General features: G+C 34.7%; 1 protein-coding gene across 1 annotated transcript in view; it reads right to left on the reverse strand.

Annotated features, from left to right (window-relative positions):
• The window catches only part of Ppm1l (protein phosphatase, Mg2+/Mn2+ dependent 1L), a 295,643-nt gene that overhangs the window by 168,344 nt on the left and 100,376 nt on the right, over positions 1-26,923 (reverse strand). The gene's annotated exons all lie outside the window — the stretch shown is intronic.

Here is a 26,923-nt window from a genome sequence, read left to right on the forward strand (position 1 = left end):
GCAAAGGAAAGACCTAAGAGCTATCCAAAGAGGAGAAAACCATGAATTTTGGAGTATAACAGATCTATCAAATCCTGATTCTAGCCAGTTACTTAGCAATATAGCAAGTTATATAAAGTCTCTGAATCTCCTCTCCACATCTGAAAAGCTGGTGTAGAATTAGAAACTGGAAACACAGACACAACTGGGAACATAAAAAATGCTCATATATGGGCTGGGGATGTGGTTCAAGTGGTAACGCACTCACCTGGCATGCACGGGGCGCTGGGTTTGATCCTCAGCACCACATAAAAATAAAATAAAGATGTTGAGTCCACCGAAAACTAAAAAATTCTCTCTCTCTCTCTCTCTCTCTCTCTCTCTCTCTCTTAAAAAAATGCTCATATACATGGAAGCTACTATCATCACTCCTACCTTACCACCATTACAGGTTTTAATCAATGTTTGATGAATTGGATTAGAGCTTTACGGTAAGAATCTCACATGGACTGACTTGATTGCTGGAAGAACCCCAACTGAGAGCAAGTTATCAACTTGGTAAGCAAAGAAGGCCCAATATGTGACCAGTTTACCAGAGGTCAGAATAATTGAGGCCTTTATTTAAAAAAAAAAAAATCACATGATATTGTCTCGATAGATAATTGGTTAGAAATCCTTTTCATGATGTTAGATCATTAAAATTTGACACCAGAGCAATCTCTAAGAGAACCCTAAACAGGTCTCATGTCTCATTAATAGAGATTAAATTCTTCAGATGTCATGAGTCTCCCCAAATGACAAACAATGTTGACATTTATTGGATTTCCCTCTGACTTTTCTAGACTTGAGAAATACGGCCAAATATTAGCTATGAATAAACTATTATTTTGGTTTTTACTTCACAACTATCTTTTGAGAGTAAGCCATTTTGTCTACTTTATTTTTCAGAATGACCCTTCATTTAATATGTCACCCTGCATTTTTTATGCTTGAGAACATATGAGGTTCTGCATACTAAATATGAAGCAGGTGTGAAGTGAATCACAATTCTGGCATATTATTCTTTACTGGAGGTCTTTTTCTCCATTAAATAAAGATGAGTGATTTTTTTTCTTTCTTACAAGTCAAAGCTAAAAATTTTTCATTTGGTTTCTTGAATACTATGAATGATATTAAAGGTACATCCTATATACTAAAATATCACTGTTACTCCATTTTGTTAGTACTAATGGATTTTATTAAATTACATACTAGTAAAATCTGAAGATAAAAGAATTCCAATAAGTGACTGGTTGGTGGGAGATAGAACATAGAGAATATTATTATTAAAATATGCAAACATAAATGTTCACCAGGGATAGTGTAGAATGTAGCTTTTAGCTCTGCCATTTCCCTGCATCCAGCTGTCAGTCTATCTAATTATCATAGTGCCATGAATTTTCATGAATTACAGAATCTTAGAGTAAAAGATATCTTCGAGATCACCACCTAATCCAATATCACAAATCAGAAAAATGAAATATGAGAAGTCATGTGCACAAAATCTTAAAGCTGATTAGCTGTCAGAGCCACCACTGGCACTGAGCTTTCTTGATCTCTTTGCTCCATTTCATAATCCTTTATCTTAGATTTAAGGACATGGACCAGCTTATATGAACCACCTCTGTTATAGAGGTGCAGGGAAAGGGTCATGGTAGAAGACTCAGAAAAGCAAAGGGGGACCACCTTGTCAGAGACTTCAGTTGTACTGTCATAATAATAGAAATGTCAGTCATTCACTTGACTACAGAGGTAATCATTATAGCTATAAAAGATGTTAACAGTCCAAAGAAGGGCACACTCGAAATCTACAATTAGTGTGAGTACTCAAAGATTAAAACACATAAAAAAATAAGGCACTATTTTTACTTGGTTACAGAACCATCTGATTATCTAAAATTTCCAGATGACCTTCTTATTATAAGGTTACATAAGATCATAATGAAGTGATTCCCATTAATGTCAACTTAAGTTGTGATCCAGTCAAAATTTCCATCATAATATTAGGAAAAGCTCTCAGAAGTATAAGTCTTCCAAATAATAAATATCTTTTCTTTTTGACCATAATATTTCAAGAATGATTTTTATCATCTTAAAACACTCTAGTAATGAAAAATGAAATATAAGGCATCATTGCTCACATGACTTCTGTATTTATTTTTTAAAGCAGGTAGGAGAGCCCTGGTTACCATCTGGAACACATCATCAGTCTTTAAGACAACATATTTTTATCCTTAAACTTGGTTTGCTATGAGTAAATAGAAATACACTTCCTCTTTAAAAAAGAAAAATCATTACAGGACTCAGGATATAGCTCAGTTGGTAGAGTGCTTGACTCACATGCACAAGGCCCTGCGTTCAATCCCCAGTACCACACACACAAAAAAAAAATCAATAATTGGGGGGTTACTTGTTCAAGACTTACTAATTAACTTTGATACTTAATTATGACAATTTAGAGAAGAAAGAACAATGTAAATTGGAAAATAAGATTTTTTAAATAAGTTTTTCAAAAAAGATGCACAGCTGGTTTAATTCATACAATAAATCATAATTCTCTAAAATACCACTTTTTTCAATTTCTCAAATGCAGATAGATAAAAGAGCATGTACTGAAAGGCATTTGAAGTTAAAGAGTTCCCCCACACACACACTATTACTTAAACTCTAAATAAATAAGTCCAAGTAAAATCATAAGAAAGGAATTTAGAGACAATACTGAAAAATGTATTTTCCCCCCAAATCAATAATCAATTTAATAAATATTGCTAAGTATAATGTACAGAGCCTTCTTCTAAATGTTTCATGTCATGAGAGCAGTTCCTACAGTTGCTTTAATTCTAGTTCTGGACTAAGTAAAAAAATAAATAAATAAGACGGAGAAGGAGGAGGAGGAGAGAAGGAAGAGGAAGAGGAGAGGAGGAAGAGGAGGAAGATGAAGAGGAGGAGAGGAGGAAGATGAGGAGGAGAGGAGGAACAGGAGGAGGAGAGGAGAAACAGGAGGAGGAGAGGAGGAAGAAAGAGAAGAAGAGGAGGAGGAGAGAATGAGAAGAGGAGGAGGAGGAGGACAGGATGAGAAGAGGACGAAGGAGAAGAAGGAGGAGGAGGAGAAGCAGGAGAGAAGAAAGAGAAAGAGAAGGAGAAGGAGAAGCAGGGGAGAAGACGGAGAAGGAGAAGGAGAAGAAGAAGAAGAAAACAAAATTCAACCTAATGTCAGAGGAAAGGGGGAAATCAGAGAAGCTTTAACAAGCATCATTTGTAAGGAGTCTTTAGGGAAAGGTAAGATTTTGAAAGATAACAAAGGACAGCAAATAGAATGAAGCAGTTTCTTGGTCCCAAGGCACCAATTTAAAAACTTTTGAGGGGTTCCTGCTAACAATGTCAGACTACTTTAACTTCACTTTTCTGTTTTTAAAACATTTTCATCATCATCTTCTTCACTAACAGATACTGCAGTGTTAGGATCTTAAATTCCCTAATGAAAAAACATATCCAAAGGATCAAGGGTTGCAAACAAAACAAAGTTCTCTTTTATAAATTTCCCAGAGTTGCCGTGAGCATCACATTCTAAGACACAGAATGGGCAAGTATTACTCCCATTGTATCTATCAGAAAACTGTTTAGAGGGGTTAGGAATAGCCCAAATTAAAACAGCGCAGTGGCACTTCAAGAACTCAGTCAGATCTTGTAAGGACCAGTCAGGAGCTTTTCCTGCGAAAATTCAGTCAAACTGTGTCACAGTAAAGTCCCAGGTTACAACTAACCCTTGTTTTTAATCAATGATGTGATGGTAATCAATTACAAACTTTTGGGGGGAAAATCCTTTGATTCCCCAACACAACTTAATAAAAGGAATAGGAGAAAAAAAGTTGAAGTGATGTAATTTAGCAAAAAAAAAAAGTTAATAAATTCTCCTGAAGTGAAGTAAAATATCACAAGAATCTAGAATGCTAAAATCATTAGATTCACACTTCAAAATTGATTTTGATGCTCAATTACAAAAAAATGCTGAAAGCAGATTTGTTACTGAATATATTTTTTATGCCAAGAAAAAATAAAACCAAAGCATCTACTAACAAAACAGGCAAAACAAACATGCTCTGTGTTTGTTTGGTTGGTTGGTTGGTTTTTGGTAACAAGGATTAAACTCAGTGGCACATCCCAGCTCTTTTTATCTTTTTTTTTTTTAATTTATTTTTTAGTTTTAGGTGGACACAATATCTTTATTTTACATTTACATGGTGCTGAGGATCGAACTCAGTGCCTCGTGGTGCTAGGCAAGCGCTCTACCACTGAGCCACAGCCACAGCCTCTTATCTTTTATTTTGAGACAGGATCTTGCTAAATTGCTTAGGTCCTCACTAATTTGCTGAGGCTAGCCTCAAATTTGCCAATCCTCCTGCCTCAGCCTCCCTAAGATCGCAGGCATGTACCACCACACCTTGCTTGCTCTGTTTTGATGATGTTGCTAAATAAGATTCCACATCTATTTAACTGACGAAGAATAAGATGGGGATCTAGGGATTACAGAATTCCTATCTCAGCTCTGACACTACATGTCTTTGTGATGTCGGGCAAAGCAACTCACATTTTTAGGACATAAGCTCTGATCTGAAAAATGAACCAATTCATTTAGGTAATTTAAATGGGTCCAAAAATTATTTGACTTTATTAATTTCCAAGGTTTTGGGTGCATAAGGAAAAATTAAAAGACTACATGAGCCATTTTCCCCTAACAGAATATAATAAAACTTGGCACATTTGAAAACCTAATATACACATACAACAGACAAGTTTCATGAAACTAACATAAAAACCAACACTTATATGATGTTTCACAGTATGCTTTTACATTTTTCCTCCATATGTTGGAGCTTCTTATATAATAAATAATTGGTTGCAAAAGAAACAGAAAACAATGATCTAAACCTAAACTAAATCTAAATTGTAATGCTGTAAATATTAAAGTTGTAGAATTTCAATGCAGTGTTCGCAAAGGTTCTACAAGTATCTGTTAGAATGATTATCCAAAGCCCAACATAATTTTACTCTGGCAAAATCTATAAAATTTATAAACTCAAATTATGTAACTTGCCTAAAATGGCCTCAAAGTATAGCAATTTGTTTGTTTTAAATTACAATGGAGGTTGAAAATGAGTTCAAAGATCATAGGGTCAAGTTTTTGCTTTGGAACTACTGACAAATCTACAGGGTATCAAGACTGTTTGACTTAGGGAGATGTGATATAAAAACAACATCATTTACTTTCACCTTCATGTTTTCACATTGGAAAACTAGTTTGGGGAATCAGGAAAATGACAGATGAGACTGAACAGGAAATGTGATTTGGTTCATGTCCCAAGGATATTATTTAACAAAAACGCTGAGCAAGCTATATTGAGAGCTCAGCTGGAGGGAAGGCATTCACAATATGCTATTTATGATGCTTTTAGAAACATCCCAGGAGGTATAAATTTTGGCAACTTACACACATTCCTTTAGATACTTCTCTATATTGGTTTTCTATCCTTTATATAGAGAAAATGTTTGTTCATTGCAAAAATGAGGAAAGATGTTATAATTTCCAACAGGAAGTATATGCAGTTTGATAATGAGTGGAAAGCAAGCTCAATATATTTTTAGGTTCTTAGTCAAGAAATGAAGATATCTTGCTTCTGAGAATTCCTATAGACAGTCTTCTTTGGTCTACTACATGATACTACATTTAACACATAATAATTGCATAATACATTATTCTAATGGCAAGCACATAAAAACATAAATATGTTATATGTACATATAACATGTAGATATATTTATTCTACCTGAAAACTGAAAACTATTGTAAAAATTAACATAGGGATCTTAGTCAAATACCAACCACTTAGATTAAAAATGTATATATCAAGCTGGGGTTATGGCTCAGTGGTAGAGTGCTTGCCTCACATGTGTGAGGCTCTGGATTCAATTCTCAGCACCAAATGTAAATAACTGAATAAAATAAAGGTCCATCTAAAATATATACATATATATTTTAAAAATGTATATATAGCTATCTGGTAAAAGAATAATAATTTTTGGATTATCAAAGAGTTCCAGAAATCTAATGATTAACTGAAATCTTTCTCACCCCCGAGAGATGACAAGATATAGTAAAAATTTTATCTTATCTCTGGTCTCTATGAATCTGAGAATCAGAGACATGCAATGAGAAATAATATCAGTCACATAGCACATCCTTGTAAACTCTAAGCCAAATTACATGGTCTATAATGTACTTTGTTTTTGCTTATATGTTTTTTTTTTTGTTTTTCTTCACTGCTTTTAAAAAGTTTTTTCTTACAAAAACTTAGCAGTTAGGAATTAGGAGTGTGGGTTGTTACTATTCACAAAACTGTCAGAACCATCATCAGAATTGCCAGGGAATCTGCATTATTCCTACCCTTCGGAGTACTTTCTCCACTCATACTCCACCAAGAATGTGATGTGCTGGAAAGGGAATGGGTAAAGAAAAGGAGTATAGCATTTCCCTTTTGAAAAAGCTCCACAGCTAACAACAAAACTAACCTGGAACACGGAAAGAGAACGTCTTCAGAGAGATGTCATCATATAAGCTCAGGATTCTGAGGTCCAGAAAGTTCAGGAAATGCAACTAAATCTCTCTCTATGTGACTTAACACTATTCATTAGCACAGTAAATTTTCAGAGAAGTTTATAAGAAATCAAGTGTAACTTATTTAATGGTGTTAAAAATCTCATTCAACTATTAACTTTTCTTCAACACTATTTTAGGAAGATAATTTAGAATTCCTGAAATATTTATAAGAATGCCCCTATTCCACTGTACAAAGGCTCTGTGCCAGATTAAAGTTATATGTACTAGAATCTTAATACAGTGATCAGATTTTCCAGATCATTCAGAAAATGCTAAACTCTTTTCAAGTTCAAGGTGGTTTACTGGGTAATGGTGTCACAGTAATTATTAAATGCATTAGTCACTCGAAAGTCACCATCAGCACTGCTAAAATATCAGTACCATTGGGTCCCTCACAGCACACAGGACAGGAAGTTTAAACAGTGGCTTAATCTTTACTGTCTCTGGAGAAATGAGGCCATTTGCTATTCCTTAAATGTCTATTCTTTTGCTGTTGTTCCTTGTTCTACCTGAAATGCGTTCTCTGCTATCCGGCCTCCAAATGTCAAAGTCTTTCTAACCTTTCTCACCAAAGGTCTCCTCCTCCACAAGCCCTTTTTTGATTGTTCACTTCTCCCTTTCTTTAAAATCCCCAACCACTTGGTTCATCTCTTAAAACAATAATCATATTCTTTTTACTTGACCATTGGTCTATCTTTTTTAAAAAATTAGAGCTTTATAGTTATACATAGTAGTTGGGTTCATCCCATCAAACTCATACATGCATCTCATTTATGATCACCCCTTTTCCCTCCCATCCTCCCTCCCCTCTCCCATTCTCCTTCCTCTATTCCACTTCCTTTCACTCATCTATTAATTTATATTTGATTTTGACCATTAATTTTTCATTTTCCAGTTAGACAATAAATTCTTCAAGGGCCTAGGAAATGTGTCTTTCCCCTATTAATATGAAGAAATTTAGGTTTATAAAAATGTAGCAACTTTTCTAGGATAATAACACAGTGACAATGCTGGGACTCATTACCAAATCTTCTTAACCCCCAAACTCAGGCTGCTTCTTTTCCCTAATGTTTGTCCCCGCCACCTCTTAGACAGCAAGGTAATGGTTCTTGTAGCAACAGTCACCTCCTATTGAATGCAGGTAGCATAAAAGTTCTATTTTTCTGCCTTGACTTATTGCCTGTCTTCTGACTTAAAGTTCTAACTCTGCCTTCAACTTGTAGACCTTCATTCTCAATGTGAATTCTGGGGAACAATAGCAATCTGGACATGATGTTGTTATTTTTTAAATAATTTATGGGAAACTATAAGCTAAACAAAGTTAAACAGATACTGGCTGCTTATAACAGGACTTAGATCATTTAACTTGCTACTAGGCAGCATTATATGTAGCTTTAGAAGTCACGGAATATTAACACATAATTTGTTAAGTATAGTGAAAGACAAATATCCTTTACATATTTTACTTAATTCAACATAGGTGAAGTATATCTCATAATGAAGAGTTTTATTTTAATAGTATCATTTTTACAATATGATATATACATCATAACAAACCCATTTCAAAAACAATTAAAAACGTGGCTTTAAGTAAGAAAATCTCACAACCAAATGCTGTAGGATTTAATGCTACTAGGATTTAAAGCTAGCAATAATCTACTCTGTGCCAGCCAGTGAGTGATTAAGTGGTACTCACACAATGTCTGACATTTAATGGGGGCGTCACATGAATGTAGAATGTTTTACTCAAAGATTAATGTAGCTTTGCTATATTTAGTTCCTACTTGAACATTTCACCTTCTTTTTCTTCTCATACTGAACCCAGCTGAGGACATGGAATAAATCTGAAGACTAAAAATCATAAAGTTTTGATGAATGGAATAAATGAGAACATGAATAACTCTTCTAAGATAAAATAAGACTCCCTTCTCCATATCTTCTTAAACTAGTTATTATTATTTAAATTAAACCAAAATAATATCTATAACCTCTAAGGATGGCAACTGGGTGACCTGGAGATAGCAGTAAGGAACATTTTCATTTACACCATTTAACCCAAAGTAGATAGAACTATGTTCCCCAAAAGAGGCATGTTCAAGTTCTATCCTCCATACCTGTAATGTGAATTTATTTGCAAACTGGGTCTTTACAGATATAAAAAAAAATGAAGATGAGGTCATAGAAGATTATGGAGGGGCTAATTATGGCAACCCTATGAAACTAATAGAAAACTTTTAAAATTTTACACAATGTTACTACCTATTCAAAATATATCAAATTAAAATAAAGACAAAAATTCTGCCTCTTTTATATTATAGTTTAATATCTATCTTGAACCTATGACTAAAACACACATACTTTTCCTTAAAGCTTTATCTATTTCTTCATTTGCTCTTTCATTCATTCAAATTCAACTAAGTGCTTACTCTATACCAAAGGTATACCTAGGTGAGACTCTAGTGAATCCAGATATCAGATGCTTCCTCACCTCTAGGATGATGTCTTAATAAATAACTGTAGGGGAAATAGATAACATCAATCAGTAGTGAGAGCATTATTCTTCAATCCTGGAGAATTATTATTAAGACTGCATTTTTAAGTGGTACTCAACATGTATATGAGGCAGGTGATCTTTCTCCTTCCCTCTATTCAAAGATTAATGATATGAAATACATATCTATTACTTGACTGGTTAGAAGAGCATCTTGGGAGATGAGATACAAATTACAAAGGAGTAAGGTCACTGGATATGCACTATGGCATAAAATCTCTATCAGGAATTCTGAAAAGGAAGAATAAAACAAAACTAGAGAGAATAACCAAAAGCACAAGCAGTTTTAGAAATTGCTGAAAGTCTAGTATTAAGAGAATGAAAACTAGAGGTAAATGGGTAACACTGGAGTATCCTACCATCTTAAAAAGAAGAAGAAGAAGAAAAGTATCTTAAAATTATTCTGAAAAGATAATGGCCAAGAACGTTATTGTGTGCAAACGGACTCAATATACTCCTCCCTCCAAATCCTCTGGTTCCTATGTTAAATTAAGAAAAAAGTTCATAACTCAAGTTTTCAAAAATTGACAGTATAATTCAGTCATTTCCCCATCTTAAAAAATATGGAAGAAAACAATGAAAAGAAATGGCACCCACTCTTGGAATCAGTTCTTCAATCTTAAAGTAAAAATAGAACAAAAGTAACACATCATGTAATTTGCATCTTTGCATCAAAAGAGTATTATCCAATCCCTGTAGTTAAAATCTTTGGATCAGAATAGTACAGTACTCCTTAGTGCCTAATTATAACTATGCATTGATATTCTTCAAGACAGGAAATATTACCTGAGAGAATTGTATTTTTTAAATGCCACTGAACAGATGGGGAAATAACAAGCTGCTCTCTATATCAGAAATTACAAGCAATCAAGCATTTTAAAATTACCATAAAGTAAAACAAAGACTTACTGTCCTATGAAATAACAGAATTTCACATATCCCCAAATCCTAATGTCATTGTATTTGAAAGAAGGTTGAGTATGTATCATTGTGAGAAAATGGAAAAAAGGAAAACATCTAGGGGAAGTCGTCTGTGTGGAATAGGAGATAATGGTAACTTATCCCTGTTCCAAACGCCTGAAGTCAACTTAATTAGGTCAACTTTAAATATTGGCAGGTTAGGAACTGGTTTCAATGAGAGAAGTGATTCTTTAGGAACAGTTTTTATTCTGCTCATACTGGTATTTGTTAGAAACTTTAAATAGCATGAATTTAAGTAAGAATTCCTTGCCTTTATTTTTTTAAACCAGAGAATTCTATTTCCCCAGTAATATGAAGTAGTAGGAAAACACATTTGGGAATATAATAGTTTGCACAGCTACTAACTTAATAGCAATGAAACCTTCCACTTCACTGCAGTAAAACATTATGACAAAGCCCTATCTAAGTGATAGGATAATGTTATTGCATTTCTTTTCCAGAAATATATATATTCAAGTAGCAAGTGCTCTCCTCAAAAACACCGAATATCCTTTCCCAAGAAGCTTGCTTTTTAAACTCTTCAACCTACATTATTTCTAAATTGTTCTCTTCATTTCCCTAATTTTACCTAACTTGGCTGTAAATCTGAAAGCTCATATTTCCTATTTCTTTTTGGCTGCAGAGAAAATTCCTAATGTACACCAGGGAATGTAAGAGTGAATGCTGGAAGTAGCAATATTGTTTAAAAAAAAAAAAAGTAATAATGGTCAAAGTGAAAACAAGAATATTGTTCCTCTTCTCCTGCTGTTGCCAAGAAGATGGTACAAGGTCCCTCTGCTTGTGGAGAATTGCCTAATTGCAGGAAATAGCATGCTCTCTGCCTTTTATATCAAAAGTAGATATTTTAAAGAGTGCTACAAGCTATCTCCTTAAAATGGAGCCCAGAAAAGTGAAATATGGGCTAACTACAACAAGTGAATGATGACAGGAAGCATCATTTCAATGCATGGCCATCTTACTTTTGCTATCTCATCTCTTATTCTCTGATCCCCCAAATTATGGTCTCCAGATTGGCAGCATCAACACTATGTAGAAAATTATTAAAAATCCAAATTATTGGAATCCATCCTAGACCTTTAGAATTTGAAACTCTATAGGTGGGACTTAACAATCTATGTCTTAACCGGAATTTTGATTTGACTAATCAATGTTCTAGAAAAATTTACTACTGCCTCTTCATTCTGGCTTTTAACCATATTCCACCTGAGTTGTTACTACACATTTTTATGTGTATCCATTCTTCAACTAATTAATAAGATCCCTGGGGGCAAACACTTTCATTCTTCCCTTGTCCTCTTTGCTTTCCCTTACCTACCCAGTACCTTACATAGAGTTAATAAACAAAAGGAAACATAAGTATTCATTCATAATGACAGGGACTAGGGAGGAGTACCTTTGGAAGAGTTCTCCCTTTTTTAATATAATCCACCTGAAAAGTTCTCCCCTTTTTAATAGAATCCATCTATTCCCCATAATTATGATCTATAATGAGATATTAATCCTCTAATTTATAGTCTCTAGGAAGGAATCATTCATTCCTGGAATAGAACTTCTCAGCTTCAGAATTTGAGTAATCCCACAAAAAAAAAAAAAATTGAAAGTTGTACAAACTATTTCCCCCAAAGGCTTGGAGACTATAAATGGGGAATCAAGACAAGGAACTATGTCTTTCTTAGAAGCACAGAATAGGGGTCATATGAATGGGAAGTTTCATTTGTTATCCCTGTGGCAAGATATAAATAACCTTTCCAATTCTTTCAAATATGAAAATGTTATTTTGTTACTGAGGGTGTGGTGGCATAGGCCCACAAACTTGTAATCCCAGTGACTCTGGAGGCTGAGACAGGAGGATACCAAGTTAGAAGCCAGCCTAGCAACTTAGTGAGACCTTGTCACAGGTGTAGGGGCAATGTAGGTGGGGGCTGGGTCTGTAGCTCAATGGTAGAGTACCCCTGGGTTCAATCCGGAAGGAAGGAAGGAAGGAAGGAAGGAAGGAAGGAAGGAAGGAAGGAAGGGAGGGAGGGACGGAGGAACGGAAGGAAATGTTGTTTGCCTCCTCTTTATTTGTGACACTCAAAGCACCAAAGTCAAATATATCCCCTGCACACAGTGTGTCCTATCCTTGAACAAAATGGAACTAGGTGCTCAGCTGTGAATGACTGAGGTTCTCAGTTTAATAAATGTTGGGGACTCAGTGGTGGTTTCTGGGGAGGATCTAACCACAGGGGCATTCTTCAACCCAGCATAAATAAATTAAATGTATTCTGTTAGCACTGAGTCCTAATCCTATTAGACTAAATGTGCAAAATTGTCTGTGTTATGATGGAAAGGACACCTATGTCTTTGATGTCCTAGACCTGATATTTTTAAATGTCTGCACATTTAAGAGTAAGGCTTATCCTAGGTTCTTTCTCTCCTCCAATTAATACATCTATAAGCTTTAAAAGACAATCTGAAAGGGGTCCTGTTATGGACTGAATACTTCATCACTCCAAAATTCATATGAGAAAAATTCTAAACCCTAACATGATGATATTTGGAAATGGGGTCTTTGAAAGATAATTAGGCTTAGATGAAGTCATGTGGCCAAAGTCCTGCCATAGGATTAGTGTCCTTATAAGCAAAGACACCAAAACGCTTGCTCTTATAGCTTCCCTGCCATGTGAGGGTATAGCCAGAATATGGCCATCTGCAAGCCAGGAAGAAGGACCACACCAAGAATATGATCAGCCAGAAAATTGATCTTAGACTTCCCAGCCTCCACAATGATAGCCCAAGCCCAACCAATATACAGGTTCCAACCATGAAATTCTCTTGTATGCCTTCTCACTAGAACTCTAAACTCAAATACTCATTAAAACTTAATGATATGTTTTGTTTGCATGTGTCAGTGCATGTATTGATCAAATTATCCGCATGCAGTCCCATTAGGTCAAAATATGGTAGCCTATAGAGGAAATGTAGGTACCTGGTGCTCAGCTTAAAAAAAAAAAAATATATATATATATATATATATATATATATATATATATATATATNATATATATATATATATATATATATATGAATATATGAACCAGGTGTAACTAGAAAGCAACAGAGAGTTTCTAGGTCTGAAGAGGATGTGCATACAGAAATAAGAGGCATCTCAGCCAAAATGAATATCATCCCCACCTTGTCATGAACATGAGAATGCGAAAAACTCTAAAGAAGGCAAAGGTTAAATTTCTCTCCAGCCTGGTGGGAATGGAAAAAGATCTGATAGAAACTAAGCTATATTTTTAAAAAAATTATTTTGAATAGTTCTTGAAGACATGTTCATAACAATGACCCACATGACTAATGATAAGTAGCCTTTAGAGGAATATTCAGATTTCAAGGTTTCTTCAGAGCAAATATTAAACTGGAAAAAAAAAAAAAAAAAGCCAAGTCTGTACTTTCCCTGGATTCCTGCAAACCTAAACACTCTAGAATGTAGTAATGTCCTTTTCTCTGTGGCTAATTAGTAAAACTATCCTCTTCCTCTGTAGTTGGGCATTCTCAGACCTTGATTGGTTGCTAGGTACAGAAGTCATTCCCAAAGGACATAAAAATTACAAAGGCTCTTTGTCACATGCTAGGCTAAAGCTGTCATGTGCTGCACTTAAAAACAACATGAAGTTGTCCTTTATTCCTTTCTGTGCCATTAGGAAAAGTGGGGCCACACCCTTTCAATATGGTGTATCAACCATTGTAGACATGCCCACACAAAGCCTCTGCATTAAAAGAACCTCTGGTAACCTGATGCAAAGTATGTGGGATTGCTGAGCTTCTAGGTGTCCATTGTTCACTAGGAAATCAATTCAACTAGACAAAAAAAATTCAGTAGTGCTGGTGTACAGTGACCACATAATGTCTGCAGTTACTTTCAGAGAAGAGACTTGAGCATTGGTGAGAAGCATAGAGATGAATTTCTTCTAACATTTTATTTGCCAATTTTCTCCTATAAATCATCTATGCTGATGAAGTAAGGCATGATGTACATATATAATGCTAAAGTAATCAAGATTTCATTCAATATTAATATAATCTTCCTTGTTTTCTTTTAACCCTATTAGCAAATATGGCAGAATAAATACACACACACACATACACACACACCCACACCAAAAAAACCACAATGGTCTCCAAGTTCTTCCCTCAAAAGCTCTCAAATCCTTAAGTTACTGTCACAACTCACTTAAATCTGAAGTATTAAAGGCAGGAATCTTCTACTTTAAACAATGAACAACTGGTGTCACCATGAAAGTTATTTTTTGTCATTTTGTGTATAACTTGTACATTTTGTACAAAAAGTAGATTTGATCAAAAGAGTTAATGGAAACAAAGTGCCACCAAGACCATCAAAGTCCCCATAAACCTGTTTTCACACTTTTCCTAACAGAGTAAGTACAGTCTCTTAAAACCACTTCAAGACTAGGATTTATAGCAAATGGGAAAGGATGTGAAAAGTGAATTCTTACCTGATTTGAAAGGGAAATGTGTGAAAAAGGATAGTTTGTGTGTGCAGCATTGATTATCAGAAGCCATAGAGTATCCAGGACAAGTAAGGAGAAGGCAGGAATGAAAGTGCTGAAACATCACTCAAAACCATTATGAATTCACAGCATTATGGTTACAAACATGCTGACTCTGGAGTCACACATGGTCTTGGATTCAAATCCCAACTGCCAGCCATGTGAACTGGGCAAGTTTTATTCAGCCTAAATGTTTTACCTCACATATTAAAAAAAAAAAAAAAAAAAAGGAAAAGTAATAAAATGTACATCATAAGATTGTCATGATGATAAATGAAAAGACCTGAAGGCATTTAGTATTATTCCTAGTACATAGTAAATCCTCAGTAACTTTCAGTTATTTTTATTTAATTTTTAAAACTCCCTCTAAATCCCTGTTAGGTATGATATTCATTCCAAAAGAAAAATAGGATTTTTGTTTTCCTTTTTTAAAGGACATATTAGGGATTTAATACAGGGAATGAATTTGCATTTAGAACCATATTTGCACAAGGACTACCAAGCTACATCTTGGCATGGCCATAATGGAATCAACAGTAATGCTGCTATAAATATCCAGAAGGATAGTATTTTTAACATCTTAACATGGAAGAAAGACTGACATTTTGTATTTCCAACAACAAAGCTCTCTGATATTATTTTCAACGTAATTCCATGATAGAAAAAATACCATGAAATCACAAAGAGGAAAAACGGGAAAACTAGATCAATAAGTCCATTCCATTAACAATTGTCTTTTATTCTATGCTAGAGGTTACAATTTAGGTGTTCTATTTTGAAAATTCACAATAGTCATCATTCTGAATATATAATTCTACATAATAAACCCGAAGTGGCTTGAAACAACAGCAATGTTTATTTTGTTCACGAATCTGCAATCTGTACAAGGACTCAGGAAGACAGTCTATTTCTGCTCCAGAACCAGCTCAAAGGCTGGGGCTGAGAAATCATCTGATAATTTGATTGCTTACATATCTGTCTTGTTGCCTAAACCATGAAAACTCAAACAGCTGGGAACTGGAACAGTTGGGGTTCCTCTGGCATCTCCCTCTAACTTTATGTAGACTTTCTGTATAATTTCTTTGACATGGTAGATTCAGAGTACCTGGACTCAAGGCTCCAGTGTTAGCTAAGTCTTGGTTGCTATAAAAAGTACATGAGATAAATCAACTTAAAAGGAGGAAAGGTTTATTTTGGCTCACAGTTTTCAACATTTCATTACATGGTTAGTTGACCCATTGCTTTGGGGCCTGTGGTACTTTTGGGCCTATGATACTATTTGTTGGGAACAAGTAGAAGAGGAAGCTGTTCAATTTATGGCAGCTAGGAAGCACAGAAAGAGGGGAAAGGGCTAGGGGGTCCCACCATCCCCCTCAAGAGCATATCCTCTCAGTGACCTAACTTTCTCCCATTAGGTCCCACCTCTCAAAGGTTCTACTACTTCCCAATAGCACCACAGGCTGGCAACAAAGCCTTCAACACATGGGCCTCTGGAGGATACTTATAAAAACCAAATCACATGTCAGAAGAAAGAAACTAGGGTGGATCGAAGCTGCATCTCCTTTTGTGGCCTAGCCTAAGAACTCAAATCACTTTCAATTCTACCACAGTCTATCAATCTATCCAGATTTAAAGAATGGGAACATAGACTCCTGCCTCTCAATGGAGAAGTGTGAAATGACACTATAAGAAGAGTATTCAGAATAAATAGGGTATCTTACGGGTGGGACCATTTTTTGAAAATATAATCTGCCACAGCTACATTTTCACATAGCTTATCAGTCAGTGTTCTTGGTTACATGCCACAGAAACCAATTTTGGCAGACTTACAGGTGAAAATTTTTATTTGAAGGATATTGAGCACTCTAAGGCTCAAAGGAAAAGTTGGAAATAAGCCAGAATTAAGAGAGACTGAGGGAAGCTGGGAAACAGGAGACTCAGCCACAACAGAATACAGTTAACACACCTTTCTCATGACCACTGCTATGAATGGACAATGATGTTCTTGGACCTCAGTGACACCAATGTTAACAAGAATAAGCTGTCTCTGCATTTTTCAATCATGTCCTCAAAATTCAAGGTTCTGAGTGATTCTGATCAGCTTATACTAAGTCACTTATCTGAGGCTAGCTTCCAGGGATAGATCTGACCCCTTCTAAAGAAGGAATCCTGCCTCCCACAAAGACTCATACAATAAAGAATTCACCCCAAAATAGGAATAGTGATTCATATGCTGGGTGGCCAAAAGCCCACCATATGTATGATATATACAGAAGACTAATTTTGATATGAAAGATTCTACCATTTTCTGGCAATAAAAGGTAAGAACCAAGCCTGGGTTAGTAACCAAGTTTTAACCTGAAATAATGGCCAAATCCTCGATCCATGTTGTAAATTCATGTCCTCATAATGATGTTTATAAAATTAGCTAAAATCATAATCTTACTGGAGCAAGGACCAATTCTAACACAATGAAAACTCCACAAATAAAAGTGTTTTGTTCTCTTCACAAAGAATGAGCTTGCATATACCCAAAGCAAGGATATTTCAGTGACTATGTTCTGCTGTTTGAATTTAGAACAAATTTTCCAAACAATGAGTAAATCACCAAAGTAGACTATACCTCTAGTGCTTAGTATGAAACATACGGCAGGATCCCAATAAATATCAGTTGTTGTCAAAGTTTTGGAGGGACGGGAAAAGAGAGGATAAAAAAAAGCATCTAAATTAGTCTAAAAATGTATTATAGTAGTAATATTATTCACAGAATATAAGCAGTTCTTATAACCTGGTTTGTATGGGGAGGGGACGTCCATGACCCATCAGAACCAGAACACCTCTGCCTTAATCTTGGCAACAGATTCTGCTTGCCTTGCCTTTACCTGGACACAGAAAGGGAAGTAATCTGTAATAGTGAAAAGAAAAGACATGAAAGATAATTGCTGTTATGGAAGGAAATATTCAAATATTCAGTGATTTTTGTAAAAGTTATCTTAAACATTATCCATAGCAAGCTAAAGAATCTAAATTATTCATAAACTTTTGAATGTACATGTTGACACACAAGTTACTAACTCCCAAAATGTTACAGTTTTTCCAAAAAACTATCTTTATTAAACCTCAAATCTCTAAAATTAGTAGTGTATTTAGTGTTTTTGTATATTACTTAAGGATAAATTAAAATGCAGCCCAGGGGCTGGGGTTGTGGCTCAGTGGTCGAGTGCTCGCCTAGCATGTGTGTGATGCACTGGGTTCAATCCTCAGCACCACATAAAGATAAATAAATAAAGGTATTGTGTCCATCTACAACTAAAAAAATATTTTAAAAAAATAAATAAAATGCAGCCCAAATTTCTCCTATGTGCTACATCTCAAACATGGATCTGATTTTTTACTCTGCCATAAAAGTGAGTACAAAATGATAAAGAAAATGTACTTATCATGAAGGCAGGGGACAGGCATATCTTATTGAGGACCATACCTCTAAGTGCTTAATATGAAACATATGGCAGGATCCCAATAAATATCACTTGTTGTCAGAGTTTTGGAGGGATGGGAAAAGAGAGGATAAAAAAATGGCTAGAAGAAAGAAAACAGTAATAGATTATTTTAGAAAATATATTTGAACCAATGATATCCAAGGACTGTTCATTAATTTATTTGGTATGTCTGGATGTTATAAATAGCCCCCAAATCCTTCTTCAAAATTTAGATACTTCATCTCTTTGACCCCCAAGACTGACATGTCAGTAAATGGCCAACATACACTTTTTAAACCACTGAGTGATTACTGGCTGTTAGCTTCAGTGCACACTAAAAGCCCTTATCACTTTTCATCACTGCGGGAGAGTCTCACTTTGGGCAAAGATTTATTTCTCTGGAAAAGATTGTTCTGAATATGATAAGAAAGGATCTGTATTGCATATAACAGAGCTCTATTGTTTAGGCACTGCTGGAAAAAAATAAATAACAAGGGAAAAAAAGGATGTTTTAATTAAAACACAGAAGTGGACATTTTCTGTTCAATAAAGATGTTCCAGTTATACTATCTGAACATATGACATGAATCACAATAAAAAGGGATATTTTAAAAAGAAATTTTTGAATGACTTCTAAATGTAAAATATTGTGCAATATTATACAGCAGAAGCAAGAATCAGAGCAGGAAGAAAGAAGGAAGGAAGCAGAAGGGAAGGAGACAACAAGCACATAATAGACACAGAACCTGTTGAAATGAAGTAAATCACTAAACCTTAGAATTGAAAGTAACTTTGAGACTTACCTAACCATCCCACATCAATTTAAAAGCTATTCAGAGAATATTCAAGATTCCAACAATCTAATTAGACTAATAAGGCAGAATTATTAGTACACTTAATCTTGCTTCGATGGTTAAGTTTCTTAGTTTAACCAACAAGTATCTTTAAGTGAATTCTTCTTTAACCATAACCTTTTCATGCTTCAGTCTGAAAACCATTTCTTTTAGTTTTTCCCTTAGCACAGATAAAGAAAAGCTAATCCCCAAAGACTAGAATAGAATACTTCATGTGCATGAAGACCTTTTTGATAATATATCACCTTTCTATTCTTCCTCATCTGAAATAGATCAGGTATGTCCCTTTAACCTCATTTTGTTTCTGGTTTTTTCATCCCAATGTTATATGCTTCTTGATTCTTCCAAACTATCTTCTCTTCCCACTCAAGTTCAAATCCTATCCCAAAATGGATTTGAATAGTGCCAATTAGAAGAAAATGGTTAGAAAAGTATAACAGCAGACTCCAAAAGTGAAACCTTGACATTTATATATATTTTAAAGCTGAAGTGAAAATGGAATAAAAAATTTTAAGCATCCCAGAATAGAATGTTGGATTTCAAACCAATTACTTTGAAGTTACCTATTTAAATTTCCAGCTTTGGATTCAATCAAAGGGTCATGCTATTTAATTTCTGAGAAATTACAGAGGTGTGCTCAATAGATGAGTGGGCAGGTCCCGCTTGTCTACCAAGATTTAAAAATAACTACTCTTTCCCACAGCCACCCTCACTCTTTTTCATTATTATGATTTTTTCAGGATTTGCTGAGAGTTAAACCCATGCTACTACATTTGTTTAAGTGAAATATTACAAAAGAGAAATCTACATAATTTCCTACTAATGATTATGTTTTTATAAATTGTACATGAAGACCTGTCTTATGTGGAAGGGCCTCAGTAAGTCTAATTACCAGCTTCAGAACAGCTGATTACAACTTTAAGCCTTCAGATTCAATGGTTTTAAAACTCTCATTAGCTGCCAAAGCAAAGAGATGACCATAGACTGCTCCAGTCATAATTCATCACAGAGACACAGCAATGCTGTTGTGAGAGACCATTATAATCCCTATTACCTGGCCTGTATTGTGGGCCTTAGATTACTGTGATATCATCAGGAATAACTTACTAGTTATTACTACACCCTCTTAATATGGAGGCTGAATTTTTTTCAATGTATAATAAATTTAAATCTGTTTTAAGCCCTTTGGATAGTTCTGGTGTATTCACTCCAAATAAACCGTCTTATGTCATGTCCTTATATTCCTGGGGTACTTTAGGGAGACAATGGCTTCTTGGTCTTAGTCCAACCTGACTCTTCTTTAGAGGGAAGGATGAGATGACTTTTCTATAGTGATGAATGGTAACTATAGCACTCTGCTCTGAGAATATTACCTGGCATTTCAGCCTTCTACTTTATGGTCTGCTATATGGGATTTGGCATCCTCTTCACCTTTATTCCATAATCAGGGTCTGGAAGGGAATGTAGCAGATGCTGGAAAGAAATACTAACCCTGTCTTAAGCTAATTCTAAATTGTACTACCACAGAAATAGATATCAGGAGGGACTAAGTAACAGTGACAGTTGGACAAGAGCAGTAATCAGAGAAGCACATGATTCTGGCAATAATAGATAAGCCAAGACTGAGCATCCCACAGCAATGTCTGAAGAACATGACAGGCCTTTTTTAAGCTTTATGCAACTACATTCTTCCTTTTCATGGCTGGAAAGAACATTCCCATATCTAGTCATGTTTGTAATAATGTCTTCCTCTTGAGTACTGAAAATGATCCGAATTTACATATAAACACTTGTGCAAACACACACACACACACTACATAACACTAAAACAGGAAGAAAGTCATAAGAAAAATATGAAGTATAAGACTGATATTCTATTTCATTGACTCTAAGACTTTGTTATTTCACATTTTGACTTCTCTGAAATCAATATAGGTTATATAATTGATGATTCTTAGATTCAAAGAAAATAATAGATCTGATTACATGAAAACAAAAGTTGAAGCTTCAGTGTAGCAGAAAACATCACATATACTCTTAAGAGGAAAGACTTTAAAAATATTTACAACATTCCCAACATAAGATTTATATCCTGAATAAATAGGAACTTCTCAGTAAACAAAAGGGAAATGGGTCAAAGATATGAAAAGAAAATTTACAAAAGAAGAGGCAGAAATTTTTATACACAGTTATGTTGTTATTATTATCATAATTATAATCTCACAGCTCCACCTCTTCCTTAGTGCTCCTAAACATCTGGTTGTTAATTTAGGCTTAAGAAAAGAGATAAAGGAAAGAATATTCTCTGTCCCAAACACTACACTTGTGAATTTCATAAACATAGGCTTGTTAAGCACAATCTCATTGTACAGATAAGGAAAATAAGGATTAGAGAAAGTGAGTAATTAAACCAAATTCTCAGAGCAGGTACAGTAAAGCGCAGATTCCAAGTTCAAAGCTCTTCTACAGCTTCTAATCAAAACACAGTTCTAGAAACTATTCACATAAAAGATGCTGCCCTCAGAATGAGGGGCCAAACCTTGGATTTTAACTATTATTTGTAAGCCCAGAGGTACCACATTTCTGGAATCACCATTGGCCTAGGAGATTTCTTAAAACTCAATTTGCAATTTTGTCCTTTAGAAAAGGAGACATTAATTGTCATATTAAATATGTTTGGACTCAACAATTGTGTTTGGTTTAAAGTACAGATGACTTTGCATCAAAAATAAGTATATTCCTATTAGACTGAATTTTAGGTGGAAATAAGCCATTGAAAAACTCTATACTTTGATTAAAACACATGCAAAGAAGAAGGGCCAATGTAAAATGGGCTCTACTCTGATGGCCAGGAGGAAGGGGTGTTAAATAAATGATCTGACACATACCAGGGCTGTTGGAGTTAATGTTATAGCTAGCCTTGTTGTACAGGTGATGCCCTGAAATCTGACCCTAATCCTCTGGCTCCTCTGGCACTGAAATATTGGCAGCATGCCCTGAAGTGAAGCCACAGTCTAAAAGGTTGTATCTGCTGCCAATCCCCTACATCTCTAGGTGAAAAATGCCAGATACCTCTTTCACAAAGACCAGGGTAAGGGGAATAGAGAAGGCAGGCAATAGGTGTCACTTGTGTATTTATTCACAGAAAAATAGGTCCCTTATCCTTTGGAGAAGAATCAGTTGTTAAAAGTGCTCAGTTTGATGCATATGGCTGGGTTACAAAGGATTAAAACAGGATGCCTCCAATTCCTCAGTCTTAGAAACCATTCTGCAGTATCAGTCTATACTTCTCAATTTCCATCAAAGGCTGTTATTTCTTCATATTCTTTTCACAGACCAGCCTGCTCTTTTAAAAAGCATTTTTACCCCTCAACAAACAAAATGTAATCTAGTATAAAGTCAACTGGTTCAGGTTATTTAGCCTGAATTCCCATAATTTTTGAGAATATCCTAAATATGTTAGAGTGTCATTGACAGTCTGTCATGAAACAGCCTCTAAAAAAATTCCAAATTAAAAGAGCTAAACCAAAATGACGCTTTCCAACACAGCCGAATGTTTGGAATAACAGCATGCTACCAACTGCACTGTGTCAGCTGCATTTCACTGACTATTCATCAAAACATTACTGCTATTTTCTAACCACAATAGCAAAGAAGAAAATGAATCCTATTTTTGAGTACTTCATCAACAAAGACTTGAAGTTTACAATGGTCTGTATGCAATACTGAATAAAAATATTATTTTTTTTTATTCAGAACAAAACATTCTTCTGGATTTAAACACAGAAGGAAAAAAGAGGGAAGGGAAGAAATCCAAGTTACCTGGAAACTAATAAAATTTTAGTAAGATCATAACAGTATGAAATGCAGGCACAGAGAACCCAAATGAACACTGGCATATGTCCTTAAAATCTGAAAGAAAATGATAGAAATAAAAACAATTTAACAAGTCTATTTGCCCTACAGCAAAAAATTGAATATAAAACTGATTTTAGGCCAAAATAATAAATGGAAATCTGATTTTAAGATTCTTGCTGAATCAATTAAAGTTACAGGTACTTTTAAGAGTTCATTAAAAATTCAAAAACAATCAAGTAATTTCCAGTAACTGCATATTATTTGCTGATTGTCTTTCTTCTCAGTTCTTTTAAAAATTTTAAGATAAATTGATTCTAAGAGTATCAGAAGGCAATGAAAGAAAGCTTTTGTTTGAGCTAGAAAATCTGTCTGAGAGATTATGAATTAGAAAAATAGAAGTAATCAGACATCATATAAATTGCTCAAAATGCCTCATGAATAAAGATAAAGCACTTAAAATATAAGGGGTGAATTATTTGTTTTGAGAAAAAAGGTTTACAGTACAGTACAGTATCATGGAAATCACATTCAATTTAACAGATCTATTAAAGTGTTGTAAGCAGAAAATCTTAAAATTCAAAGACATTTCATGCTTATATTTTGTGATGATACATATCATTATCTCAGTATTATAATTCTCATCACCTAAAATGGTAAGAAGTAGGTACTAAATGTTGAATATCTCCAAAGAAAATACAAATAAATTATAAAGTATGTATAGCATGAGGATCTTCTCAACAAAACAGAATAAGATTGTAAATGTTTATCATGGAACTAGGCCTCACTAACTTGAGCCTATGGTAAAATCTAGCAAACAACTTCAATGGCCTTTATAATTTATAAAACTAATGAAGTAAAACCACTCCATTAATACTAAAAGCAGAGTTCTAGATACAAATACTTTTTTTAAGTAGAAAGCTTTACTCTCTTGAGTAAATTCATAAGAATTTCAGCCAGATAACTTTCTGAGCATTGTGAAGAGAAAAAAAAACTCCCTAAAAAGAAAAGCCCCTGGGATGGGGGGCAGGCACAGCAGTTCTACTAGTTCAGGATATACCAAGGGATGCCTTTCTAAGATCAGTTGGCAACTTCATGCTGGTCTCAAACAGAAATACCAAAACATGTTTCAATAAAAAATAATAATTGCCCTCTATTATGATGCTAAGAAATATACATTTAATATTACCTATTTCTTTAATAACCCACCATAAATCATTGCCCACTACTAAGTGGGTATTAATTATGAGTGTTCATTTAATAAGTCTATACCACTCATTGATATAAAAAATTAACTAATAGACATTAATTGATAAGTCTGTACCCATCACTGAAATAAAGTACTTCCATCTTACATCTGAAAATCTAATACAAAGATCAATTTGACTTACAACTAAATTCAAAAAAGGGAAGAACAATTTTGAAACTAATCCAAAGGGGCTAATTACTATAATAGTAAAATATATTTGTTTTAAAGTGTTTTCATATTAGGCATCCTATAGCCCTTAAGGTCAACAATAAACATAATTCCTGTGACCTTCCATCTACTAATGCTACTTTTTCAAATCTTTAAAACATTTTCTAGGATTTGATGAGCAAGTTCCTATTGCCCTTATTCACATACTTTATGATATCATAAACCTGGGTCATGTCTGCTTTGAGTCTTTTTTTTTTTTCTGGAAAGTCAGTTTTCTTAGTCCTTACACTGAAGCCAGCTTACAGCCTCAATTATTGACTCCTCCAGAACACCCTGGCTCTCTACCTTCTCACAGTTGGCATCAACACTCCATTCATTAGAAACAAATTATGGCTGTGACAAAGATATGAGAATTTTTTTAAAATTTCTTTTTTGCTGGGCATGGTGGTACATTCCTGTAATAACAGTAGCTCCAGAGGTTGAAGCAGGAGAATTGCAAGTTCAAAGCCACCTCAGCAACTTAACGAGGCCTTAATCAACTTAGCGAGGCCCTGTCTCAAAATAAAAAGGGCTAGGGATGTAGCTCAGTGGTTAAGCACCCCAGGGTTCAATCCCTGGGATGGATGGATGAATGGATAGACAGATAGACAAACAGACAGACAGATAGATAGTTGTAGTTTTTCAAAAACCCTTCCTTATTTGTCTAGTTTTTACTAATCCATAAAAATTTCACTCATGGTTGTCTTCATCTTTAGATACCACTTGAGAGATAAAAGTGTTGGACTTTTACTTCAAGCCTGGATACCCAGTAAATGGATAAAAGCCCATCATTTCATAAATATAATTGGATTTTTAGTATACACATTTATTTACATTTGCAACTTTGAATTTGTTACCAATTCTTCTACCCACTCATAACACATAAACTTCCTGCAAAATCACAGTTAATATAACTAAATTTTTCTACAACCTTCTATGCTTTATTTCCTGTCGAAAATAAAACACTCTGTCTAACATAAGGACTGAGCCTCAGTCCCTTCTTTAGGGACAGGAAGATTCTTGAGGAAAAAGCACCCTGTCAGTGGTGGTGGTTATTCATAAGGACAAGGCTCTTGTCTTATCCATTTATGACTGGCACTGGCAAACAGTAGATGCTCAAAAAAATATTTGTGAAAGAATTGATAAAGATGTGAAATAAACTATGAATAATTGAAGATAAATGGATCACCATGGAATTCTAATTTTCATTTCTATGTTCTTTTACATGTACTGAGATCAAAGCAGATGATGGTAAGAAAAGATAAGGGAGAAGTTTCCAATATCTCTTTGGGACATGATTTCTTTTTTTTTTTTTTTTTTTTTTGTGAATAGGCAGTGGGACCCCTACAGTCCAATATAGGGCAGTAGCAAATCTATTAATGTTCTCAAAAAGGGAAGTAGAGATCTGAGGTATTCTTTAGGAGACTTTCAGGCACTGCTGAAATCAGCTTCTTTACCTACCCAAAGTTCCTTCATCTACCTACATTCACCCAGCTGGTTTTTCCATGTCAAGCATCTAACTAATATTAGTTAACTATAGTTAATATTAGTTAACTTGCTTTCAGACTGAACATTTTTACCCAAGTTCTTAGGTCCATAAAGTGCTTACAGGGGACTGTGATCATACTCCTGATACCTGAAAGAATGTCCAGGGAGAGTAAGTGGGACATGAGGATTTCAGGCAGAAGTATCAGTTTATTTAGGCTTATTTGTGTGATCATTGAGCCAACCATACATTACAAATTATTAAAGAACAACATACTCAACAGCTATCTAGTCCATAAGTGCCCCCCTCATAGGCAATAATTTCAGAGTCCACTTCGTACTGGTACTGGACACTTCTCAAAACAGCACATGACATACACCAAGCCTAAGATCTGAAGTTGGAGCTTTAATCAGAAATATCAACCTGTTTCACCACTGGGTGACAAGAGCAAAGCTTTCTCCAGATAGCAAAAGTGATGGATGAAGTTAAATTTTCTTTAGGAAACAATAATTTAATAATGAAAGCCAGGGAAGAAATATATAGGTATTAAACAAAAGATAGTGAACTTAGTCAGCTGATAGACAGCATTGAATATACCAAGGGCTAAAAAAGAAGGTCAGAAAGCTGAGGCAGGACCAGATGAATAAGGGCTCTTATTTGCTATAAAGTATTTTGAATGTGGTCTCCAAGTTTGTACTTTTAAAATTCTACATACTTCAATTTAAATTACTATTTTTACTATGTGGTGTCATATTTAAGGTAAAGGAATACTAACTTATTCCTGTCATAAATTGGCAAAACATCCAATATGTGAAAACATGTCAGTGGAAAGTCAAGAAATACAAAAGCCACACAGATATTGTGTTTGAAGAAAAGCTAGTAATTGAATACACAGAGCAGTGTCAAAATTAGCAGAGTATCTTCCTGCTGTGTAACAATTTGTCTGATTTGTGTAGTTAGGAAATGACAGCTTGTTCTTTATTTTTCCTCCAAACAGACCTATAATTTGTAATAAATTAGAAGGAAAATTAA

The sequence above is a fragment of the Marmota marmota genome, unplaced genomic scaffold (genome assembly GCF_001458135.2).
Source record: "Marmota marmota marmota unplaced genomic scaffold, marMar, whole genome shotgun sequence".
NCBI classification, from domain to species: domain Eukaryota; kingdom Metazoa; phylum Chordata; class Mammalia; order Rodentia; family Sciuridae; genus Marmota; species Marmota marmota.